Here is a 26,711-nt window from a genome sequence, read left to right as displayed (position 1 = left end):
TTCACACACTCCTTTCATTGCCTCTAGCTGTTTTACATGATATGCAAAATCTTGGAGGATGGTCACCTCAGAAAGGACTTTCTGAAGTCAGTATTTCCAGTCAAATGAGGACCAGAGACTCACAAAAAGGGCTCAGACCAGCCCCAATGAGCCCTGGAGAAAGGTACAGGTAAGACACCAGAAGCCTTTTTCACAACTCGGTGAAGCTTGAATTCCTGTCCTGCCAAAAATAGGCACCCTTTAGAAAACTGTTCCCTGCAACCCTAAGGGGGTATTGTGCCTTTAAGCTTTAACTGCCTTCCTCCATGTCAGCAGTGGGGTTGAGTCAATGGCAGTGGCTGTCCTTGTCTGGGTTAGCTAAAACAGCGGTTCAGAACTGGAACTCAGTAATCAAAACGCTGATCAAAAGATATGCTCAATCCCACCATTGTCGGGGTAGACGTCCATGTTCCTCTCCACCCACAACAGCCAGCCAGGGACTAGATCCTAAGATAGCCCATATCATGAATGGGGGATGGGTGCCCGCTGTAAGTATAGAGTGAGCTACTCAGTATTTTTTAAACTTGATAAAAATTGTAATTAGACTGTGTAGTGTTCTTTTTTTAACAAATCAATTTTATTTATACATATTAATAAAGCTTACAATTCACACAAAGTAAAAAAACAGTGGAATTTGGTATGATCACATAGTTGTGCATTCTTCACTTCAATCATTATTGGAGTATTTCTATTATTTCAGTAATAATAAAAAACAAACAGGAAAATTCCTCACCTCTCAACCTCTCTATGATTCCCCTGCTGTACATAGTTGCTATTTCTGGCTACTCTTGCAAAATTATTTATTAGTTCATTAAGTTGTTTTTTTGAGATGTGTTCACATACACTATGATCTATCCAAAGTGTATAATCAATGGCTGTTATTATAATCATAATGTCGTACACACAGTTTTTAGCACAATTTCTCAGCCTTTTCTATACACCATTCTCTGGATGCTGTATAATGCTCCTTTGGCTTCCTGAGCTCCAGAACAGCTGTTACAGACAGTTTCTGACTCTTCACTAGCTCTTTTGGAAGAGAAGTGAGTCCTGAATCTCCCTGCTCTGCCATCTTCCTGGAAATTCCCTTGCTAGTGTAAATATCTTTGGTATACATGGAACAAGATAACCTAGTACACATCTTCCTGACCAAACATGGAGAAAAGTTTTATATATTTTCCCACATGGAAAATAAGCAATCCAATATGATCTAAAGTTAGGTTAAGATTAGATCCAGAAAACCATCTTGAGTGTCTCTCTATTTGTATTTTTTTACCCTTTAAGGAGGTCATATAAGCATCAGCACATTGCCATTTTACAAGAGTCCATTAGTCTGAGAAAGAAGAAAGCATTCCTATTTAAATGATGTAACAAATCATGTATATTACTCCCAATTAAGTATGTTGAGTTTCCATTTTAAATATAACCTGAATATTGACTAAATCATGTTATATAAGTTTATCGTATTGGGGAAAGAGATAATGCAGGCATTACACATGCAAGTGGGATACTTGTCATTGAATGAATATCTAATTTAGTGATTTTCTTTGTTACATCAGTAAAAGTATCATTATTGGAGTCACTTTTAAGCTCTCAGTCTTTGACTATGGGAGTCCCAAATCTATTGTCTGAATCTAACCTGATTGATTGGTTATATACAACCAATATATACAACCAGTCTTGTATATATCCAATTTTGGCCCTGTCTTATTACAGTTTTCTTGCATAAAGAAGAGTTTATAGTCACCAAATTATAAGTTGTGAAAATGTAGTTAAAGCTTCAAATAAAGTGTCCCAATGCCAAATACATTTAACTTACTAATCTGTAACAAGGGCTGACTAATTTTTAACAGGATACCAAATCTTTTTATTAAACATTTACCTCTTTTTTTGGCCAGTGATCACTTTTGCCTGAATGGAACACTATTTTAGGTCCATCTTTTTTTTTTTTTAATGAATATAAGCTTTATTACATCAAGTAATAAATACATACAAAGACGCAAATAGTTTCAGTCATTTTTTCCCAGACATTTTGATCAACTTACAGGAAACACAAAACTGAAAGCTACACAGTCTCAGTATGAAAATTTTGGGGGATCCTTGTTCGGTATGATAGATTGCTCTTCTGTATTTATAACTTGTGCACTTTTTATTTGACTTCAAAGCACTAATAGTCATGCAAATGCTTAAGCAAAAAGTTATATTAAGCAGAATCTACACTGTATTGCCAAACTGGGACTGGCTACTAAGAAAAGCATGCTGTCAGTATTTGCTAAAAACAGAATTCTTAGAGTTGTATTAGCTTATGAAAATAACAACTTAGGGAACATAAATATATTCAAGAGAAGATTAAAGTGAGATACTGGTATCTTGGAGGCAAACTATAGTTTGATGTAAGATAGGTAACTTTTCCATGTATTATTTTTTTAATCAATGCTTAAAAAAATACCCGGGTACTTCCTAACTACTTAAAACACAAATCCTAATCAACTGCAAAATTTTTTCTCAATCTTAGTCGGTAGGTTCAGAGCCTAATGAACCATGAAAACAAACTGTTAACATTTTGAAAACAAAAGAGTTAACATCTGAACAGGTAGATGAACTGTAACTTCTCATCTTGTAAAGATGGAAAGCCTTCAAAGCTAACGAGGTGGCTAGGATCTGGCATTCTGTTCTGTTTTGGCCAAGCACTCCCGAACCAGTCCTCTAGCATGAATGATGCCTCGTTTCAATCTCTTCATGGCGCTCTTGCTCCCTGCGTAGGTGGGTCTGATCTCTTTCCCCAGCTCTTTGATAATGGCCAGCAGCTCAGCATATTTGCTTTGGGGCACCTGGCTCTTCCCAGTTCCCCGGGTCTAGCCAAGGGATGGCTGCCATAGTCACTCAGCAGCTGGTGGTACTGTGAGGATGTCGCCATGCTGGTAGAAGGAGAGTGGACACTTCCAGCCGCGTTGAGGGAGGCGGCGGGCATGTGCGCATTCAAGTTCAGTTTGTAAGGCATCCCCGCGGGCGGCGGGGCGCAGGGTGTGCGGGGCCGGGCCCGCGGTGGTGGCTGTGGCGGCAGTGAGGCGGCGAGGGGGCGCTGCACCCGTGGCGCCTGCACCCGTTCGTGCGCCCGCCGGTCTCCCGCGCACTTTTTGTTGGCGGCGGCTCGGGCCGCACCGGCAAATATCTAGGTCTGTCTTTATCATCTAGATATTGGCAAACCCAGCAATCAGTTAAATTTATAATGCTAGAAACCCTATAAATAACTGGAGTTGAGCTAGATCTAACCTTAGAGAAGTAGCAGTGATTAATAGTGATATAGCCTGTGCATAAATTCAAAATTGTTTCCCAGTGTACCTGGTCCCCAAAATAGCCAAATAAGTAATATAGGCCCTACAGTCTCTGAATGATCAGATACGATGTGAGACTAAATGTGTATTTAGGGTTGCCTCCAGATGAGATATGGAAGATATGCTAATCCAAGCTGCCTTGGATGTGGAGAATATGTAACTCGCCTGGAGGAAATAACCTATCTGATACTAAGATCAAACACTGAAGAACCTAACCAGAGGTCTGTTTGCCATCACTGTTAGTCTCCCTAATCCTATATCCTCTGTATAAAAGGGTCTGAAAAAAGCTATTCGGGCCTTGGTTTTTATTAGGACAAGAGTCCACTGAGCCCAGCCGGTTGAAATAAACCAACTTCCTTCTCTGTACTCTCGTGTCCTGGTCTTCGATACCTCACACACCTGATTTCTCTACAACAATAGCATTGCTTTTTAAATTTTTAAAATCACTTAATAAGTTGTTTCTTTGTAAATCAATCAATAATATTTTACACCATGCTTTAAAATTTAGGTAATCAAGACCACATTAATAATCCATAGGCATTTAGAATGAGATTCCATTTGCTCAGTTTTGCATTGTAAGCAGCATAATCACTGCAAAGATATACTCTGAATGTATATTTAATTATCTCATTTATACTAACTCTTCTAAGAAAGGATGTATTCTGTTTAGCTCTAGCTGGAGGTATCAAATTAAAAATTAATTAAGCTTTACTGTATTTGAGAATAGCTTTGGCTTAATTACCAATACCTTCAGCCATTTGTTTTATATTTACATACGTATACATGGGTAAGTCCTATGTGGATGTGTTTATTGTTTTTATGAAGTCTATCTATAACAATCTACTGCTAATAACAGACACACTATTGACCCGACCCGCGGATCAGTAGAACCAAGACCTGAGGGAGGGATTGGGAATGAAAAGGGACAAGAGACACAAAGAATGGAGACAAGACAGGATTCTGATCAAGTCTTGTTTATTGAGGGTCAATCAGGGGTATTTATAGCCAGGGATGAATGAGGTGGTACATACTGATGACAACACATGTGTCAGTAAATGATTGATTAACTAGATTTTGATTCTCATGCCACACGCATGTGCAGATGGTTATTTGGCAATGTCAGCGGAAAGACTTTCCTGCTCTTTAGGGAGTGCCCAATTGGAGCCTGGGGGGAGTGGTGTAAGAATAGAAACTTAATTGCTTCAGCGAGGGTGGGGAAATGGAAACTTAACCGGGTTAGTATCTAAAAATAGCGCTTAGCAACAAGATGGCCAATACAACACCTGTGCCAGAGGCAGCTTCCCCCACACTATGTTGCTGTTTAAAATTGGCCCTCAGTTCTGTTCTAAACTCATAGTTCAGTTTATTTTATTGCCCTCAACTTGTCATAACCAGAAGCAAAACACTGGAACTTTAAATTAAAACTCAACTCCACTTATCTAAAGGTTTGTTTATTCATACTATTTTGCTGAAGGACTCATACATATATATAAATCAATAAGTTAATCTGTGCAGTTTGACAGCAATATTAGAATCCCATGACCCTGTAATTAATTCTTGAAGGAAGTGATGTATATTTTCTGGATAATTTAGAGAAATGTTGACCTTTCCAGCTATTTTTTAAAAAATGAACAGTTCTTCCTTTTAACTAATTTATGAATTAATCCTTCTGAATTCACTTGTTTCTGAAACTGGTCTTAAGTAAAGTTCTGATGTCTAGGCAATTAATAGAGACTGTGTAATCCTGTCTAAGAAGACACTTCAAAGTGAATTAAACTGTTTTTCACTTGAGAGAAACAAACAATTCCCACCAAATCCTGAAAATGTATGTCACATTGGACCTCCCAGGACAACTCCGCATTTTACTGCAGAGCTTTAAAAAAGTTGTATTGGCTCTTCTGAAAGACTCTCAATGGACAATATCATCACCACCTATACCTGGAGAACAAGTGGTACATTTTTTACTTCAGTGGCAGAGAATATAACTACCAATTTCTATTTATCTGTAAAAAATATCTTTTAAAGATTTTTTTCTCTGCCCTTCCTGCCCCCCGCCCCCAGTCATTTGTTCTCTGTGTCCATTTGCTGTGTTCTTGTTTTTGTCGGCTTCTGTTGTCAGCGGCTTGGGAATCTGTGTCTCTTTTTGTTGCATCATCTTGCTGCATCAGCTCTCCATGTGTGTGGTGCCATCCCTGGGCAGGCTGCACGTTCTTTCATGCTGGGCAGCTCTCCTTATGGGGCACACTTCTTGCACATGGGGCTCCCCTACACAGGGGACACTCCTGTGTGGCACGGCACTCCTTGTGCACATCAGCACTGCACGTGGGCCAGCTCCACACAGGTCAAGGAGGTCCGGGGTTTGAACTGTGGACCTTCCATGTGGTAGACAGACACCCTAGCCACTGGGCCAAGTCTGCTTCCCTGTAAAGAATATTTTAAGAGACTCTGAAAGAGCAGAGTAAGGATGAGAAGATTTAAGAGTATCTAAAATTTAAATAATAAATCTCTCTCACAAAATTTATCTCCTTAAAAGAAATGTACTAAATAATGTATATGTGAATACCCTACTTATATTTTGAAAAATCAGTTATTTTTATTTAAGTGAAGGTAGAAATGAATTAAAATATGAAGGATAGAGTTAAAAAACCAGCTATATAGCCAATTCAAATTACATTAAAACCCAAATATGAACTATAAAGAGAAGTGAAATTTTCCTAAAATGAAATGAATATTCACTAAACCATATCCCCTCCCCAAGTAGGTAAATTACATTAAGGCGAAGAATTCTACATGGACTGAGATACTTTTACACTTCAATATGTATAAAAACATAAAAATAAATTTAATGTTGCAAAAATAACTATCTGAGTTTTTAGAGTTACATAGTTAGAAATATATAATTCTACTCTTACAAACAAGTCAATTAGGAGAAATAAGTTAGCATAATCATTTGAACTAGCTGCCTACATATTGGGCAGGCCTTATTTTGTTTTTTGTGGGTTTTTTTTTTTAGCTTTTTTGAACATGTAAAACAAGCCATAAGATGTCCTTTTTTGTCATGGATGATACAGTCAATTTTAGGTCACAAGGTTCAATGGCACAAAGATGGAAACTAGATTCCATGCATTTTTCTTTATCTTGTGTTTCATTCCTCTCAAACTCTTGGACAGCTTTAATTTTTTTTAATTTTTAAAGAAGCTTTAGATTATATAAATGTTTAATAAAAAATATAGGGGATTCCCATATTCCCCAACCCCTCACCCTAACCCTCCCACACTTTCCCACATTGACATCTTTCATTAGTGTGGTAAATTTGCTACAATTGATAAACACATATTGAAGCATTGTTATTAACAATGTACTATAGTTTCTATTATAGCTTACACTCTGCCTTACCCAATTTTATAGGTTATGACCAAATGTAATGGCCTATACCTGTCATTGCAATGTCATGCAGGACAATTCCAATGCCCCAAATGTCCCCATATTATATCTATTCTTCCCTCTCCCTCACCTCAGAACCTCTGGTGGCCACTACCTTTACATCAATGATAAAAGTTCTTCCATTGCTAGAATAATATTAAATCTATAATAGAATAATACTAAGTCTACTTTAGTCCATTGTTCACTCCCCAGTCTTGAGAATTTCAGGATGGTGATCCCACTGCTTCTACTTGAGAGGGGGCTTAAATCCCAATGGGCAGATGGCTGACATCTTCTTACTGGTATAAATGTTTCTACTAGAAATTGATGGCTGAGAATAGCCCTTATTTTCTTGGGATTGGGAGGCTTGTGTGATTTTATTCTTTTCCTCTATGTCATTTTTCTGAAATCAGGAACATTAAAGTCCTCTTCTACATGTGTTGAGTTTTCTAGTATGGCTTTCCCAGGTATTTTCCCTTTATCATTTCCTTTATCTTCAGGAAGCCAATTCTCACATCTGTTGTAATGCATTTCCACAAGGGGAGGATACATTTCATTGCATGAAGTACATTTCCCACAGAGAGCTAAGGAAATTTCAGGATCTTCTTCAGATGAGTCTGTATCACTCTCCCCTGCTTGATATACAGTAACTTGATAAACCTGATCATCTTCATATGAGAGTTCTTGTCCTTCTTCACTAATCTTCTGAATCAAGAGATTCAACTTCAAATTATACACTGAATTGATCTGAAACTGAATCCTGATTCAACCAATCACCAGAATGTTCACTTAAACCAGTATCAACATCCAGATTTGATAGTCTCCATTGATTCACTCCTACAGAATCTTTTACACCTTATCTTCCTTATTATAGAGCAAGACTTTCATCAGAGGAAAGGTAAATGCTAGCAGATTTGTGGTGCTTTCTCTGTTGTCCACCAGCTAAGTCTTCTGAATTTTCTGTCTCACTAATTACTCTCCTTTTAGATGAAGGTCTAAAAATCAAATTTGAGGATGAAGGTTTCTCCTCCTACACCTCTTGCACAGGGTCCCTTTGATGGCTGCCATCTTTTTTTTAAGATTTATTTTATTTATTTCTCTCCCCTTCCCCCTCCCCTGCCCCAGTTGTCTGTTCTCTGTGTCCATTTGCTGTGTGTTCTTTGTCTGCATCTGTTGTTTTCAGCGGCATGGGAATCTGTGTCTCTTTTTTGTTGCATCATCTTGTTGTGTCAGCTCTCCGTGCATGTGGCACCATTACTGGGCAGGCTGAACTTTCACACTGGTCGGCTCTCCTTATGGGGTGCTCTCCTTGTGATGGGGCTCCCCTATGCAGGGGCACCCCTGCGTGAGGCAGCACTCCTTGTGTGCATCAGTGCTGCACACGGGCCAGCTCCACATGGGTCAAGGAGACCCAGGGTTTGAACCGCAGACCTCCCATGTGGTAGACGGACACCCTATCCACTGGACCAAGTCTGCTTCCTGATGGTTGCCATCTTGAAGGTGATGCCTGTTTTCACTTAGAGATGCACCTGAATCTGATGGTTCCTGCTGGTTGACTACTACCAACTTTCTGTAGACATTTTCCTGTGTTCTTTCACAGAGGAGCTTGGCACTACAAACAACTCCCCTAGAAGATAATTTAAACAATATGTAATATATTATTGTTTCTCATCACTTGGTCATAATATAGTGGCCAAGATAAAATATAATGTCTTTCATTGTGTGTGTTTTTGTGCACCAACAGACTTTAGCAACTTCAGTAATGATTGTTTTATTCTAACCAGGGTCTCTGGTTCTGAAACAGGAATCTGTGAGGTGCTCATAGCATATCAGTAGATAGATAATTGTTGATATTGTACATTTGCCATGCAGGGTTTTTCATGCCTACAGTGGGATCTTTTGAGGCTCCCCAGTTCTGTTCATGGGGCACATGGAAGCCTGCGTGTCAATTTCACACCACTATTGTATTCCAACACATTAGGTTGGGAATAGGAGATCCCTTGAGGCAAAAGCATCAGAACCTGAGTCAGAGGCTCTGACCAGAAAAAGGCTCAGCTTCTTGCTCCATCCCCCTTCCAGTCACACAGGGTAACACAAGCCCCAAACAAAAGGAACAAAGGTTGCTAATAGCCATGCTCCCCCCTCTTCCCATCTGTCCTCTTGATAGTGGGAGGCCACTGGGGCTGGGAAGCTAAGTATGGAGGCCCCCCCAACCTCCTGAGAACCCATATGGATCAGAGCATTCTGCTTTGATGCCTTGAGAGACATGCTTGTTGTCTCTGCTAACTAAAAGGGAAGAAGATTAGAGCTCTTCTGTTTTACTTAAGCTCTTAGATGCTCTTATCTTTTTAAACAAAAGAAGCAGCATTTGGAAATGTACACACACATCTTGTCTATTCTCCTGTATGTAGCCAGAAATGAAGCAGTTGCTTACAGAAAATAAAATGCTTCTCAGTTTTACTACTGTGTGGTTAGACTGGTAAGAGGATGTGTCTGTCCCCTTGAAGCTGGCACATGGTCTGTATGAATGCCCAGAGCCTGGAGAAGCCCTGGGCTCCCATCCAGCTCTTCAGGATGACAGTGGCCCTCCATCCTGCCATCCTCCCCAGCCCAAGGCTGTGCTACTTATATGTCACCAGGTCCTTGTCTGGTCAGCACCAATGTGAAACACCCTTCTCCATTCTAAAAGATTCTAAAAAGGAATCTTGTGGCTCTTTTAATACTATTACTATGTAGCAAAAGTTTTCTCTTCCTTTCTAGCATGGTATTTTTTGTTTGGGTTTTGTTTTTGTGCTGAAATGACAGTTCTCTTTCTTGCTCAGTCAGTCTCACATCTATTCTGTATAATATACCATGGCCAGACTCGGTACAGGCTCAGCACACCAGTGTCTTCCCAACTCATGTCCATGATAAAACAGCCCACTTCCCTAATTGGCTGACCAACCTTGTGGGTTTAAATTATGTGACACGGACAATTTTTCCAAATTGAGTACATTCAGTTGTTCATATGACCCTCATGGTATTCACGATATATGTAGGTTCACAACAGAAGATGATACATTATCAATATGATACCTAAATCATAGACTGCATATGTCATCATTTATAACAATGTAACTTCATCAAGAACTTCCCTCTGAAAGTTCTTTTTTTCAGATTTGTGCTAACATGGGGGTCGGGGACTGATTCCACAGGCATCATGTAGACATCAGACAAGGTTGTTTTCAAGTACCATTTTTTAAAAGAAAATATTTATTTTGCCCCATAATGATAGCAATGTATGTAATCTCAGCCCAAGTTTAAATATTTTTAAGGTACTATGAACTTAGGGCAGCACTGGGCAGTTTAGCACTTGCTGAAATGTGTTCAGTGTTCAATTATATTTGTGCACATTTCTTTACTGTACAATAAGGAAAACAACATTTAATTTTCTAATTATCCAGAGAAAGTAATGTAAAACAATGTTTTACTGAGAAATAAGACATTTTTCTTGTTGTTTTTCAGGGGGTTAGGATTGTTTTCTTTGCTCTATTTATTTTTAAAGTTCTTTTGCATTCTCCTTTTCATATATTTCCTTCATTTTACTGAAAGTTGTCCTTTATTCTTCAACCTTGATCTTTTTGTCTTCTAAAAATGCCATATTTGCTTAATGAAACCAGGGAAATGATAATGCCTCATACACACTGGATGTGTCACTTGTCTTTATTTTATTTGGTCATTAAATTTTTGTTTGGGGGAAGAGACATGCATGACAACTGCATGGCATATTCCACTTACTAGCTGCCTTCTCCACAAGTATGTATGAACATTTCTATAATTGTACAGAAGATGCAAGGAATACATAGCTTCATTTATATCACAAAATCAAAGATTGGGTTATTTTTCTTTTAATGTTTACAACCTATTTTCTCCATTTAAGTAGTGCTGTTTCAAGAACTATGTGGTATTACAGAAAAAGTTGGAGATTAGTTTGAGGACTGTTTATTGTTATACTCCTTGTCAATCCCCCACTGATTGAAAGAAAAATTTTTCCAGATAGCTTATCTTATCTTAGGATGTGGTCTTAGTTGGTATTTAAGAAAACCAGTCCATTCTTAGCTTTAAGCTTTCAATTTTAAGAATAAATGCATACAGCAGGAATTTAGAAACTTAAATATGTGCTTAACTTATTGCAGTCATAGTTTCCTCATAAATTCTTTATCAGCTATTTCATGTGCATTAGAAATAACAAGCTGGGCTCCAGTCTTGTGAAGCTGCTGCTGGTTAAAGAAGGATGTGCAGATGCTACCAAGTGTGGCATCTGGACCTCACACTGTCATGAAGCCCGAGTCAGGGGAAAGGAACTGAAATAAAATCATTGCCTTTGTAAACATGGGAACCTTTACTCAGCCTTATAAGGTGGGAAGGGAAAGCTAATATTAAAAATCAGCCTTGAAGGGTGGGTGCAACACCATGTGCTTTGTTAGGTGGTTTGGTGAACGTTTTTGCATGTGGGTCTTTCTCTTTTTACAGAGTAGATCGAGGTCCAGCCAAGTTGACTATAAAGGAAGTCAGATATCCCATTAAATTGCTATGAATTAGGAATGTCCCATTGGAGATCGCATCCACCCTACATTATTCAGAGCAGCAGCAGCTGTTTGCTGAGGGAGAAGGTTCTGTGGTGTCCTCATCACCTGCCACCTTGAAAGGCTGCTGCCTGCTCCTCTTTCGACAAAACTGCCACATCCAGCCCTTCCATTCCTCCCCAGTGTGCTTTGCTTTTAGAGTAGAAATTCACAGAATGAATACCAGCTCTTCATTTGCATGGTTGTGGCATTGACTGAGCCTCAACTTCAGGGTCACAGTGGTCAGGAGGCACTGGTGGCTGTCCTGAGTGCAGTGGCCCTCACTGAGCACCTGCCATCCAGTCTTCAGTCCATAAGTGTTGCTGCTGGTGAACCAGAGCTGAGTCTAAGCACTTCACTCATCACACTGCATAGGACAGACACAGGATTTGAGTCCACATCTGGGAGCCCAGTGTCTGGAATTTCCCTTCCTGGGTGTTTCTCAGTCAGCTAATTAAAGTATTTAGAGCAAGCATGCCTATTTTAAATAAGCAGCATTTCTAGTATTCATTGTGCTGTTCTAGTATACATAGTATTAACTATAGTCCTTTGAGAAACATGTATCTGCTGTTCACATCTTATTACGGCTACTTAAAAAGATAATCAGCTGTGCCAAAAATAGGGTGTTTTTGCTTTCACTTATTTTCTTAGAAGTTTAGGTATTGTTTGTTTAGTTTTTTAGTCAACAGTGTATTCAAATTAAGTTCTGGAAATATAAAATTACTGCCTTATATTACCTAATATAAAGGCATTCCATGAAGTTTGAAACAAGCTAAAAGTACACTGAAGTTCTTCTTCCTTATAAAACTTCAATAATTTTCCTGATGAAATTAAAGAGTGTGGTTGAAGACAGTTGTTCATCCAACTTTTTCTTTCTGGGGAAATGTGGTCTCTTCCCTTTACACGTTTAGAAAAAGGGTCATATTTAAGTAGGTTGGTAAAGTTGTGGCTGTGGTTAGGAGACACCAGTGCATGAGCCTGCCTGTCAGCCTGCAATAAACATAGCCTTGTTCCTTTCTGAGTGATTTAAACTACACAGAAGTCCATTAGAAGGCTCTCTGCAGCCACTGGGCTTCTGTCTTCTCTTCTAAAACTGCATGACCCTGTATAAATAGCCCTTATTTTGTTTGTCACTGACATAAGGGAGGTTGAATGGGAGGCTGGGTCATGACAAGACTGGGAATCTTTTTTTTTTTTTAATATTTATTTATTATTATTATTTTTAATTACATTAAAAAAAATATATGAGGTCCCATTCAACCCCACCGCCACCGCCCCCCACTCTCCCCACAGCAACACTCTCTCCCATCATCGTGATACATCCATTGCACCTGGTAAGTTCATCTCTGAGCATCACTGCACCCCATAGTCAATGGTCCACATCATAGCCCAGACTCTCTCACGTTCCATCCAGTGGGCCCTGGGGGGATCTACAGTGTCCCGTAATTGTCCGTGAAGCACTATCCAGGACAACTCCACGTCCCGAAAATGCCTCCACATCTCATCCCTTCCTCCCGTTCCCCACACCCAGCAGCCCCCATGGCTACCGTTCCCACACCCATTCCACATTTTCTCTGTGGACATTGGATTGGTTGTGTCCATTGCACACCTATGTCAAGTGAGGGCTTAGATTCCACATGGGTACTGGATGCACTCTTCCCGCTTCTAGTTGTAGACACTCTAGGCTCCATGTTGTGGTGGTTGACCTTCTTCAACTCCATGTTAGCTGAGTGGAGTAAGTCCAATAAGTCAAAGTGTAGGAGCTGAAGTCTGTTGAGGCTCTGGGCCTGGGTGTCATATTATCAGTCCAGAGATTCAAATCCCCTACATATATCTTAAACCCAGCACCAACTACAATTCCAATAAAGTAGCATGCAAGTCTTGTGAAAAGAGATCCCCTCTGAGTCCATTTCCATCACGCAGAAACACCAGCTAAGACTGGGAATCTTAGGGCACAGAATATGCAGAGAGCTTTGTGGTGATTATGGTGTTTGTATGTCAGGGGCACTGTGGACCTCTGTTTAGGCAAGAAGTTCCTGGGAACCTGAGTCCTGCACCCTCTCCCCCATCACTTCCACCTGCCCACACATCTGTGGCTCAGTGACACCCCGCAAGTGGGGTCTGGGGTTGGTGTGCTTCTCTGCCAGCTACTTCAGGGGTAACTCCTCTCCTGTCTGCCTCTCCTTCACACAGAGAACCTGCAGTTTTGGAGGATTTGACCTGACAAACCATTCTCTGCACATGGGCAGTAGTAATGCCTCCCTAGTGGTGAGTGCAGTCAGAAAGAGACCATTGGTTTATACCGGAGGGATGTGGTTCGCAAGGGCTTGAGCTTGGTGCTTAGAGAATAGAGGCCCTGTGAGCAGGTGGTCCTTTATGGCCCTCAGGCTCTTCCCTGCTCCATGGGGGTAAATGAGAGCTCCCCCAGCCTGGTCTTCTCCCTGGAGGCAGCCACTTCCCCAGGTGCTTTTATCACTCTCCTTACACAGTGGATCCAGGTGCCTTTGGTTTGTGCAGAGAACACCAAATGGAGCATGGCTGAATGGAGACTGAGATTTCCCACCAAGTCTCTGGGCTCCTGTGGCCTCTCTGCTGCCTTTATGGTCCAGTCCCCACTCACAGGGGGTTCTGCTTCTGGACCTCAGCCCCAGAGGCTGCTGGGTGCCCAGCTTGCTCCCTAAAGGCCACTCTCTCAGGGCCCAAGTGTTTAGGTGAGCTTTCTGTGCAGCTTTGGAAAAACATGCATTTTGTCACAAAACTGAAATTTAGATTACCTGCTTTATATTTGTTAGCATCATATATGACACAAGAAGAGTTTGAGAAATTCCTGGGAGAAAAACTATTTTATTTGGATGTCAAATTTTATTACTTTGTAAACCCATAATTTTATGTAGTGATGCTTTTAAAAAATGAAAGTATGATTTTTTGTTCCTTTCTCAGGAGAAAGTTTTTTTTTTAAAGCAAAACAAAATGAGTGCTGAACACAGTCTGCCTTTTCAGACTAGGAAATTCAAACCTAGAAGAGCCAATACCCTTGGTCACCTGATGCTGGCTTTGCTGACTTGCCTTTTGTTCTCCTGGGAAGGGTTACCTGGATATTAGTCCATATAAACCACTGTTGGACTGATGAAGTGCAGTCTCCTTGGGATTTTTGTTGTTGTTTTTGTTGTCTGTTTGAGGTACCAAGGCCAGGGTTTGAACCAGAGACCTCATATGTGGGAAGCTGGAGCTCAAACATTGAGCCACATAGGCTTCACTGAATTGATTTTTTCTTTTGTTTTTCTTGTTTGTTTTTCTTAATTTTTTAGGAGGCATGAGGCAACTGAATCCAGGATCTCCAATGTGATAAGTGGACACTCAACCACTTGAGCCACATCTGCTCCTAATAGTGTTATTTAAACTAAGGGTTTTATCTTGATGTCTAGAGAAAGTATGGAAAATAGGCTTTTGAGGAAGATAACAAAAGCATAAAAACAAAATTGTAAATATAGATAAAAGCACAAGGGTGTCAATTAAACAAGGGAATTTTGGTGTAATGAAATAAATTATTTTGACACATCTTCACCTTGTCCTGACTTAGTCATTTCGAGCAACCACCTGAGTTAACACTTCCCTGGGTATAACCACAACTAGCAACACCTGCACCTTCACAGGTATGGATGATAAGAGCTAACCTCAGCTTCTATGATCAGCCTCTGCCACTTCTTTTCAATTGCCCCCTTGCCACTGCAGCTCTTTCCTGCTGCATAATTTATTTGCAAGACATCAATTTCCATATGGCTTGGATGATAAGAAGCTGCTCCCAGCTTCTCCACATGGCCTTAGTTGTTGTGGAATTTAAGAGAAGTTCAATTATTTGAGTATAGAGAGGCCAGGACTCAGGAATGATTTTGAGAAGGAAAAATGGTTTATTGATGGCCGGCCGGACTCGGGAGCTTTCAGTTTGAATCCCGAACCCCGAACAAGATTTTCAAACGTCTTTTATACAGAGAGGAAAGGCCAAATGGTCCCTTTGTTTCAGTTCTCAATAGGCTTCAATTAGCATATATCTTCCACATCTTAGGAAAGCTTTTAGCATGGACTCCAGACATTCTAGATAAGCCTTTTGCATATTTGGTTTTTGCATTTCCCCTAAATACTTAAAGTTTATAGCCCTTGCATTGTTAAACATTTCCTGGGACTGGAGCCGCTGCTGGTCCCTAAGGGCAGGACTGCAGCCTCTTACTGTTCCACACCCACAAGTCAAACAACTTAGTTATCTCTGAAGAGACAAAGAGCCTTCCACCCATAGCCCACGTCATTCCCCCCCTTTGTCAAAGTTTACTTGCTAAGCTTTGGCATAATTATTGTTGGAGCTATGAGGTGGATGGCTGTTTGTTGTCTTGACTGATTATTTATCAGTCTTTAGTACAGCATCCAGGACCGTTTTTAGAAGTTTAGAACTTTTCATTCTGGACAGCAGAATCTTGGGCAGGGGCCTCCCGCAGTTATTCTGCTGCCACTGGCACTCACGTGGATTTCCAGTCAGGTTCCAGATCCATCTATTACTTTTATTTTACTCTTAAAGAGTTTACACCTTTAATTTAAAAGGGGTGCTGAAGGGAGACGATCTCTTTTCTGTAACTGCTTCCTGCTGGCCATGGGCTGTAGTCATTGCCTAATAAGGTGTAAAACTCTTTAATTTATTCTAACTGGAGGAAGATGGATCTGGCATTCTGTACGAAGCTGGATGAAGTTTTCATATGGTTAATAAGATGTTCACTCTGAAAGAAACAAACTTAATTAAAATTTTGGAATACCTGTTTTTAAAAGAGGACACATTGGATTACAGAGGTAGACAAGGTTAGGTGCCTATAAAGATGGCATTCCTTAAAAGCTGGTGGGAACAGCATATATATTCTTTTTTAAGTTATCCATCTTTAGAGAGAAATTGCAACAGACACTTAGCTTTGTCTGAAGACACATTCCAAGCTGTTCAATGATTGACACTCATTCGCTCTGTCAGATGCTCCTGGTGAACTGGTACTCCTTGGGCAACTGGCTTCACTCAGGATTAGAACACTAATTTGGAAATACTCTTAGTTTTCACCTGTGGGAGTGATCAGAACTACAGAATAAAGATTTTTACACCTTGGTTTTCATTGTACAATTTCTAGCAATTTTGACTTGTTCAATAGGTGACTCACCATCAGCAAGCAAGCCTCACTTTTGCTAACTGAGACTGGCTGAGACTGCCACCTTATTCTATAGACATGTTATTAACTGTTTAGAAAATGATTTTACCAGGAATTTAACATGTCTAATATACTTCTGCACTTGATCCAAAATAGAAAAGATAACATTACAATTATTAGGCATATATTTAGTACAGGATAAAAGTGCAGCACTTAATATTAACTAATGTATTACTTAATGCATAAGGATTCAGAGTTGCAATTATTAGTTTTGAGTTTCAGGTTTGTAATACTTTACATGTTATCTCTCCATGAGAGCAGGCCATAATGCCAATTGTGTTTAAGTTTTACTTACAGTATCCTGGTATCATGGCTCCACTTAGCATGTTCTTCAACGCAGTGAGCAAGTTGCAGCATCCTTCATCTTAGAGAGATTTTCCAGTATTCTACTAGCCTGGTGCATAGTGCTCTCTGGCACCATGGAACAGTGCCAGTCTGGAAGCGATATCCATTGTACACTTGGCTGTACCGAGTCATTATTGGCTGCAGGAGCTTGAAACTGCAATATAGTTTCCATCAACTTCAGGAGCAGAACCAGAGACTGATATAGCACATATTTTTAATTGAGGGGTCAGTGACCAGCCTCACCAATAACTCACATGGAGAGGCCACCTGTAATGTATACAAGGCCTGGTTCGAATGCACAAGAGTTTGACAATGTTAAAGTTTATTCCTTGTTTTATATATATTTTAAACAACTTAACGCAATACATATATCAAATGACTATTTACTTACACAATTTTACTATGAAGATAACAGTAGGTACTTTACTTTAGTAATAGAGGAAAAATATTATTTTTCATTGTTAGAATGAAAACAGAATATTTCCAATAGAATCAAGACAACTTTTTATTACCATTTACTTAAATGTGTATTTTGCAGTGGCCTTCAGACAGGTTTATAACAATGACTTCTACAACTAGAACTATTTAAACATTTTCAGTTTGGAAGATGTTTTACAAACTCTTTATAATTGACTATAACCACATTGACTAGCCACCTCATGTTTAAATAAACTTACTAAATTACAATTACCAATGAAAGAAATTTACTCTTTATTTAAGAGAGCATATCTACAATCTTTTTCCTTTAGCCTAATTTCACCAATGTGAACTTACAATTTTCATTACTGTAAAGATTTTGTACATATAATGTTAATTTAGTTTATAAATTAACTATGGGAGATTACACTCAAGTTAAATAAAATTGAAACCATAATAGTTTATGCAAGGAATGTTCTCTTTTTCCCTTACAGGAAGCTAAAAACTTCTTTTCTTTAAGTTATGAAAATTATTAAATTAAAAGCATACTGACTACCAGGTTTTAAAACACATTATACAATTACTTAATTTTTTTTTTTTTAAATCATAACCCAGGAAAGATCTCTCCATAGTTTTTATGGACTTTCCTTTACTTACTGAAATTTGTTAATAGAGCCACTAATTACCTTTATTTCATTGGAAAGAAATCTTCTGGAAGAAATTAAGGTTCACCAGATTGTGGAGAAGAAAATAATTTATTCTCAATCTTGCAAGAAGGGGTGCAGAGCCAGATATGGCTGGTGCCACGAACAAAGAAAAATGACACAATTTATACCCCTAAGCCTAGCATGCAAGCTCTTCCTGTTTTTCCATAGATTGGATACTTCAGAAGTTACAGCTTATCTGAGATTTAAGTTTCCCACGCAAAAGTTTGATTTAACTGCTTCTTCTATCACATTCCAACCATTTTAGTTTTTTTATCTGCTCCCCCCTTTGTCAAATAAGGAATAGAATTTAGTGCTGAAATGGCACCGACTTAGTTAGCTCCTTCTTGGGCATCCTTCCACTGCCCATAGGACTGGCCTAAACTGGTCTCCTCCTCCACTGCTGTCCAACCCGGGAGTGGGAGACTGAGGCAGCAGGCCGCGGGGTTACATCAACATTTTTCTTATGTGAAAATTAACCTAATCTTTGTTTTTTTTTTTTTCAATTTATGGCTGACAAAGGTTTAAACTGGGAAATTACCAGGCAAACTGATTCTTAATTCCCTAACCTAGTAGATAGGTTTAATCTGCCACACCTAGTCTTGCCTTAAAAGCTCTTGCAAAGAGGAGGCCCTTTTCCAATTGTTTCCATAATCAGATTTCTATGACTTTTTCATCCTGCTTAGTTTAATTTGGGCTTTAAGAATATTTATAAATATAACTGCATATTTAATTTTTAACAATTTGAATAGACCTCTTTTAAGAATTTTTGTTAATTTGATATTATCCTGATGTATGAAGACATACATTGAGCTTTTTTTTTTAAATGGGCAGACACAAAGAGTTAGACACAAACACAACTCATTGATATTACTTATAATTTGCATTTTATATACTGTTTAGCTTAATTAATTAGGGGTCCAGAAATACATATTACTTATATAACTGCATATTTAACCTCAACAATTTGAGCAAATAGGCAGACATGAATAGTTTGACACAACAACATGACTTTAGTTACTTTAAACTTTTCAAAGACTTTTGAAACTCTTCTTAATTTGCACTATGACCATGCAGTTTACCACAAGAATTTTCTTTCTTACTTAATGGATTGTAATAACCAAAATATTCTCAATGCCTTAGCACCATTTTGTTTTAGAACTTTATATTTTACTTTGAAATTAGCAGAATTTTGGATAAGCAACAAGATTAATTTTATATATATTTACTGAGGCTATTTGAAGCCTCAGGGAGACAGACTGCTTTCTCTCATGAATTGCCACTCTTAGGAACACTGACCGTCAAGGCAGGAGACTTCTCCCCCTCCACCCCCCTTTTTGATTTTGGAGATAATAAAACTCCAGTGGCCATTTAACCTTATTCTATCAGGCAGCAATTTATTTAGTTTACACTTGAATTCATGAGAGAAAGGGTTACTAATACCAGGAGAGGAGACAGTGATGTCCCAGCTCTTCTCAATTATGAAATAACCATAGGCAAAGGCAAAGGGTGAGGTTAGGCTTGAAGTAACCATAAACAAAGGAAAGGTTAGTGTAGAATTTACACTTAAATAATAGTTTCAGGCTAAATTCACCCAGCTATAATCTCAGTTATTGTCTTTCCACTGTTTTATAATATAAATGCATTTATAAATGATTTTAACTCTTAGTTACAGTTTTTATTAATTTTTTTAAAAACCTATTAATTTTATAACACCTTTAAATACCTTTCATTCAACTTATAACATATTAAATGAACTTAACCATTACTTTAATTTTTCCTTTAAAGTAAAAGAATAAATCTCTTGCAGTTAGTTTGAAATAAAAGGCTACTTTTCAGGATTTGATTTCTAGAACATAAAATGTTCTTTTAAAAGAGGTAAGACTCTTCTTCAAACATTGAGGATATGATGAGGTTAAAGCACAAGAAGCTATTGATAAAAGACTTTCTTTGTATATTGATCTTACTCAATTTAATCATAAAAATTTCCTTCCACAAACCTTCTACACTTTCAGTATTCATTCAGGTTCTGTCCCACACTCTACTCTTTCCAATAATCAATCACTTTATCTTAGGACAAAATCATCTTCTGTTTCCTTAACAATAAAAACACACTCCATATATCCCACATACTAAGTTACCAGGCAAACTTCTTACAACATATAATTGCCATTAATACTAAACAAGTTTGTTAAAATAATGAACTTTTCTTCACTTTAAATACTTAGTAGCATGTAATACCAGAAACAGTTTTTTTGGAAGCAAGTTGGCAGCGGAGATTGGCTGCCAAATAAGTTTGTTATAAAATTGCCTTTTATTATTATTATTATCAATTCAGTTTTGTTAAATAATGACTTTCTGCAATTAGCCACTTAAATACCTTAAACAATGCTTTGTAAAACTTTTATATTTATACCCTTAAGACAAATTTTACCTTCACAGAACACATTCTCTTACTTAAGGTTACTACAATACCTTCTAAGAACCTGAGCAGAATGCAAACGTATTTTGGCTTTGACACCCTAAGGAGGGAACTTTACTGCATTTATTCTGATTCTGCTTTTCACCCTCTTCACTTCCCCCCCTTCCAGGCAGTCAGGCGCACAACAAACAGGAATGCGGCTTATGAATAGAAGGGTGGACTCACTGGAAAGGGGCAAGCCGCTCCCCCCTTTCCAGCTTTCAGCCAAAATGGGCAGACAGAACCTACTCAAATTTGGCAACTCTCCCAGGGACCCAGCCACCCTGACTGGGACATCCCCAACAAACTTGGGTGCATGGCGGGGACACAGATGGCCTCCAAGCCCTGGCAAAGGGCCAGACCAGAGACAAGACAGCAGAGCATGCACAAACATCTAGACTCCGCAAACATCGAGACTCCTCAGCTTTTGCCCCAGAATCATTTCACTCCCTTGCCAATGGCAAGGGAGGGCTCCAGCTCAGCTGTAATTCCACTTTACATAAGGACAACTCCAACACTGGCCTTGAGCTGACACAGACAGAAGCACAAAGGTCACTAATCTGACCCACAAGTTTATATATTTATTTTCACCATGGCTGCCCCCCACAGCCATCACAAACCTCAGAACACTTAACATTTGGTATAAAGTGAATTCATTCACAAATTAGCACCATAACAAAAGATTTCAGCTAGACTTTTCCACTGTTTAAACTTTACACCCAGACCAAGCTCCACCAGAAAAGCCGATCCATTTTCCTGTAACCAAGTTTTGTTTCCCTTAATCTAGACCAATTTCCAGGACATTAGGACTTGAACCTATAAATAGCCCTTCCTATTAAAATCGAGACTCCACTCCTTTAGTGGATATAAGACCAGTACCAGATTCTAACATGCAGTTAGACAAACCCAAAACACCAGGGCTTTTCCCCGGTTTTCCTCCTTTTCCCAAGCCTAGAGAGAACGGCTTCCCCCCAGCCTTCTGGGGCTACTAGGGTTCTCTCGGGAGGTGATCAGCCTCCCCTTCCTAGCAATTAAAGCTAGGGCCTTCCAGACTCTGCTCACCCGGGGAGTCTTACCTTCTTCCATGTTCGGAGTTCTTTTTCATTCCCAGAATCTTTCTCTTCAGACCTTCCATTGCCCTCGATTTTTGTCGGGAAGATTCTGGTGGAGCCCACATCTTTTCTGGATTAAATTTAACCCAGGGGCACCCAGATTTGGGGTTCACCTGAGTCCTCCCAGCTTCCTCGGGGATTTGGAAGGGGCAACAAAATGCTACCGTCTCTGGCCTTCATTTGTAGTCCCGGCGGAGTCGCCAAAAATGTTGTGGAATTTAAGAGAAGTTCAATTATTTGAGTATAGAGAGGCCAGGACTCAGGAATGATTTTGAGAAGGAAAAATGGTTTATTGACGGCCGGCCGGACTCGGGAGCTTTCAGTTTGAATCCCGAGCCCCGAACAAGATTTTCAAACATCTTTTATACAGAGAGGAAAGGCCAAATGGTCCCTTTGTTCAAGTCTCAATAGGCTTCAATTAGCATATATCTTCCACATCTTAGGTAAGCTTTTAGCATGGACTCCAGACATTCTAGATAAGCCTTTCGCATATTTGGTTTTTGCATTTCCCCTAAATACTTAAAGTTTATAGCCCTTGCATTGTTAAACATTTCCTGGGACTGGAGCCGCTGCTGGTCCCTAAGGGCAGGACTGCAGCCTCTTACCGTTCCACACCCACAAGTCAAACAACTTAGTTATCTCTGAAGAGACAAAGAGCCTTCCACCCATAGCCCACATCATAGTCACATCTGCTTTTTGTACCATATATTGTGAAACTGCCAGGCCCCGGATCCATTGGATCCTTCCCATCTGGGTCACAGTAAAGGCAAGCGCCTGGAATAAACATGTGCTCCAACCTGCCTTACCATGAACCCTCACAGGAACCTAGGCTAGGTAAGCTGGGACCTGCCATGCCAAGATTTTCCATTCTCCCCCTCCAGATTCTTTGATGTTATGAACCTCTCATTTCATGCAATCTTGCTGGGTATCTATGTTTGTACCTCATCACTGAAAAAACTTCCCCATAATCTACAAAACACTTGGCTGAATGGGTTCTTGTTCCATGATCTTGGCAGTACCTGTCCACATCAGATACACACACAGTGTCAAGTGCTTCTGGATTATTTTGGTTAATTTTAATTTTGAATCATGTACCATTTCATATACCCACCTTGGAAGTGACATCAGTTTTAGCTGCATGTGTTGTACTCAACTCTCATTTCCTTCTAATTTGACAGCTATATGTGAAGTTATTAACACCTGATAAGTTTATTTCAAGTAGGTCAGAGATTGGTTTTTCATTGTTTTCTTTTCCAGAATATAATGTCATCAGTTTGCAGGTGGTGGGATGTTGTCTTTAGGTGGTAGAGGGTCAGTAAATCTTCAGTAACTTAAAAAAAAAAAATCCCTGAGGATATTCCACTGATTTCCTACAATACTGAAAAAAACTCAATTCACTATCATTGGATCCTGTTTTAGTTAACCGAGGCTGATGAAAACAGTATTTCCCCAAATGAGTTGGCTTTTCCAAAGGGAGTTTATTGACTTGCAAGCTTACAGTTGTGAAGCTGAGAAAAGAGTCCAAATCAAGACATCTTCTGGCAATGCTCTCTCCTCAAAGATCAGCTGTGGGTGATCCTGGACTCTTCTGTCATATGGGAAGGTACATGGTGTCATCTGTCAGTCTCTGCTTTCTCCTCTGAACTCTGTTGCTTTCAGTTTCTGGTTTCTCTCTCAGCTTCTGAGCATTTCACTCTGAGCACCTGTGTCTGTCTCTTTCCATATGGACTCTAGTAAGAGGATTAAGTCCCACCCTGAGGCATGCCTTACAGAAGTAATCTAATCAAAGAGTCCCATTTACAATAGGTCCACTCCCACAGGAATGGATTGGCTCTAAGGACATGATTCTCTGGGATCCATCCAACATCAAACTGTTACAGATCCTCTCTAGTGAACTGTTCCCCATACATGGGCTGCCCTATAATTACCTCTTGTGGGATCAGTGGTGTTGCCTGATGGCATAGACCTCAGGGCCATGAGGACCAAAGGGAATGTTTTGGCCAAGACAGAACCAGTGAGTCAATATTTAAGCTTTAATTTGTTATCTCATGGATTTATTCTACCTTACCATAGGTGTTGGATGGTATGGGCAGTGGGTGATTTGCTGGATAGGAACCACTTGACACAAACTTTAAATATATATATATACATTTTTAAAAAGATACTTAGATTACATAAATGTTTATTGACACACTTTTTTATAACCTTTCCAGTGAAGTGAGTTTGAAGCTTGCTTGAGAGTTCAAAGGGTACTCCCTGCTTTGGAAAACCATTTTCTTTTTTTCCCCTACAGTTAAAGCATTCTTATTTTGACAAGAGAATGCCTCAACCCATTCTTAATACCTGTAAGCCATAAACTATATATAATTAAAATCCATTGAAAGAACTGGCTGGTAAAGCCCTTCAGCTGATGTTCAAATAGTCCAGGTGTGGGGGTTAAGGTTATGGAGATACATACATTAATAAATTTTGCCTAGTTTACAAGCCTGTCATGTATGAATCTGGTTACAGATTTTTTAAAGTACCTTATCAAAGACTGCCCACCAATATATTTCCTTATCCTTTTTCATTTTTTGCATTCTGTAATGGGTAATTTCATGGAGTGCTCACATGTAGTTTCTTCTAGGGACTCTAGGGCAAACAGGGCACCATCCAGCACTTCCTAGATTCTATCCCCAGAATTTAATTGGTGACCCTACTGACTCTATTTTTCTTTTTCAAATACAAAAACACTTTCCTAACTGTGAGCTAACTCATTTGGAGAGGGCTTATGAGGGACATTGTATAAGGAAACTGTTTTGTTGTCTCCACATATTGTTGAGCTGCTAGGTTGGCATTTTTCTTCTAAGTTTTGTGAGTGTGAGCTTCCACTTTTATCACAGCATTTTTTCTTTGTTTTACCTTTTCCTTAGGTGATAGAAATACATCTATTGTTTCAGATAGTTACCATTTTTTTTATTTGTTTCCTAATGACTTCAGGGAGTCCATTTATTTTCATAAACTTCCCAAATCATGAATTACTCCAAATACATACCTACGGTCAGTATAAATATTGTGATTTCCTTTTAGCTAAATGACTGCCTCTATTTAAAAGTTTTACCACAGCTCACTAGGGCATGGTGAGGCTAGGGGCTTGTTGACCAGTAATTGCTTCTACTGTAGTGGTTACTTCATAGTCTGCCTCATAATTATCTGTTTCTGTTTTATGGTAAGACACATCTTAAAATTTGATCTAACCCAGGTTTAGCAAGGATTTTTATGTTGTTGTTTGTTTTGTTTTGTGTGTGTGTGTTTTGCTTTGTTTTGCCTTATTTTTGGTAAATCTGGTCCTGGGGATAATAATTGAGAAACAGGAACCTCACAATCTGGAGAATCATCTTTTTCAGGCATGGACAACAGAGTACAGGATTTAAAGTATCACAGTAGAGGATTTGGATATTTTAAGGAGTGAGCAGTATGATTTCAAAAAGGTCAGTCTGTGAGTTGACATATGCTAGGTTTTTCTTGAGAATAGCAACCAGCAAATCATGAGCTCTATTAACTAAAAAGTACGCCCCCTGCCCAAGTCAGCTGACACCTCATGTAATGTTGCAACCGCAGCTACTATCCTTTCATGGCTGAGTATGGTATAACTTCTGCATCCAGTTACAGACTGGAATATTTTATAGCTTTTTCCCTTTGGAAACTGTGGCACAGAGGTCTCACAAGGAGAGACATACTCTTTCCATGGCTATGCTTGCAACCGAAGGAATGTGGTAATAAAGAGTTCCCCAGTAAACAGGAGGAAGCTGTTAAAGACTAAAAGAAAAGATGAGCACATACGTTTTGTAGTAAATTGAACACTTAGACTTTGTACCTTGAGATAAGATTTTTTTAAGTTCCTTAGACTATGAGTAATGCTGATAGTTAACTGCTTGTTCTCATGTAGACAGGTATATATAGAGTGCCTTGTAAACAAAAAGTTGTCTGATGAGTCTCTACTCACAGACCGCCTGATCCCAGCTCTCTCTCTCTTTCTTTCATTCTTCTTTTTCTCTTTCTTTCATTCCCAATAACATTCAGGCCCAAATCTCCAACAAATGGTGCCCAATGCAGAGCCCAAAGAAGTGAGTCTTCCAAAACAGTATTGGGACCCACGGAAAGGACTCCTATGAGGGTTGTAAATGATGTCCAAAGCAGTGTGACTCAAGTCTTCTTTTAGGTAAGTAACATTTCCACGAAGTCATCAGGGTAATGGGTATTCAAATGGGAAGTGTGGAAGAATATTTGCAAGTGTTAAAAACTTTGTTGAAAGCTAGTGGGGTGCCTGTAAAAAGTTGTGAGTTAATTGAATTGTTTGCTTTAATACAAAAGCATTGTGGTTGGTTTCAGCCTCAGGGGCATAATGTTTTAAATTTGAAACAGTGGAGATGTGTAATGAAAGCTTTACAGAGAGCATATCAAAGAGGGGAATCCATTCCTTTTATCTGTGTGAGCTTTGTGCCAGCAAATTACTGCCACCTTAGATCCTTTACAATCAGAGGAAGATGACAAAGAAGAAATTACTATATTTTCAAAACCCATAGACAAACAGAAAGTGGAGGGCCATTTGAAAGAAAGAAATTCTGAGCCAAAAGGCAGAGGAGAGTCTCCTGGCTTTATGCCTAGTCCTAGAACTAACCCTTTTATAATTAAGAAAATACCTGTCTACTCTAATAAAATATGCAGTCTCCATATATCATCCAGGTCTTTATCCTAGCTTATATCCAGTTCAACCTAATGCACCTGTTGAGCCAGCAATTATGGCTGCCCCAGCATCAACACCTGGAATCTTTTCCGATATGGCAGATGCTTTACCCTATGTTAAAAAGATAGTTGTGCGTAGGAGACAAGATGGCGTCTGAGTGAGTGCACCTTATAATCTCTCCTGCAAAGAAGCGGCTGAGTAGGGTTGGAGTCCTGGTAGACCAGGCTGTTTTGGGTGTTTGAAGGGAAGGAGGTGTCTGGATGTTGATTTGGTGGGATGGTGACAGAGGAGATTCTTGGAAGAGGTAGAATTTT

The 26,711-nt window shown here is 39.3% G+C and overlaps 1 long non-coding RNA gene and 1 pseudogene across 1 annotated transcript in view; one reads left to right on the top strand and one right to left on the bottom strand.

Annotated features, from left to right (window-relative positions):
* The window catches only part of LOC139438470 (uncharacterized), an 87,025-nt gene extending 61,211 nt beyond the window's left edge, over positions 1-25,814 (top strand). Inside the window, exons 4-5 of the long non-coding RNA XR_011648129.1 lie at positions 28-169; positions 25,734-25,814. This is a non-coding gene — a long non-coding RNA (uncharacterized lncRNA). The remainder of the gene's footprint in view (positions 1-27; positions 170-25,733) is intronic.
* Positions 6,295-8,617, bottom strand: LOC139438471 (E3 ubiquitin-protein ligase Mdm2-like; annotated as a pseudogene).
* Positions 25,815-26,711: the final 897 nt, after the last annotated feature.

The sequence above is a fragment of the Dasypus novemcinctus genome, assembly GCF_030445035.2.
Source record: "Dasypus novemcinctus isolate mDasNov1 chromosome 11 unlocalized genomic scaffold, mDasNov1.1.hap2 SUPER_11_unloc_1, whole genome shotgun sequence".
In the NCBI taxonomy this organism is placed as follows: domain Eukaryota; kingdom Metazoa; phylum Chordata; class Mammalia; order Cingulata; family Dasypodidae; genus Dasypus; species Dasypus novemcinctus.
The sequence above is the reverse complement of the archived record's forward strand: the minus strand, read 5'-3'. Positions and strand labels throughout refer to the sequence as shown.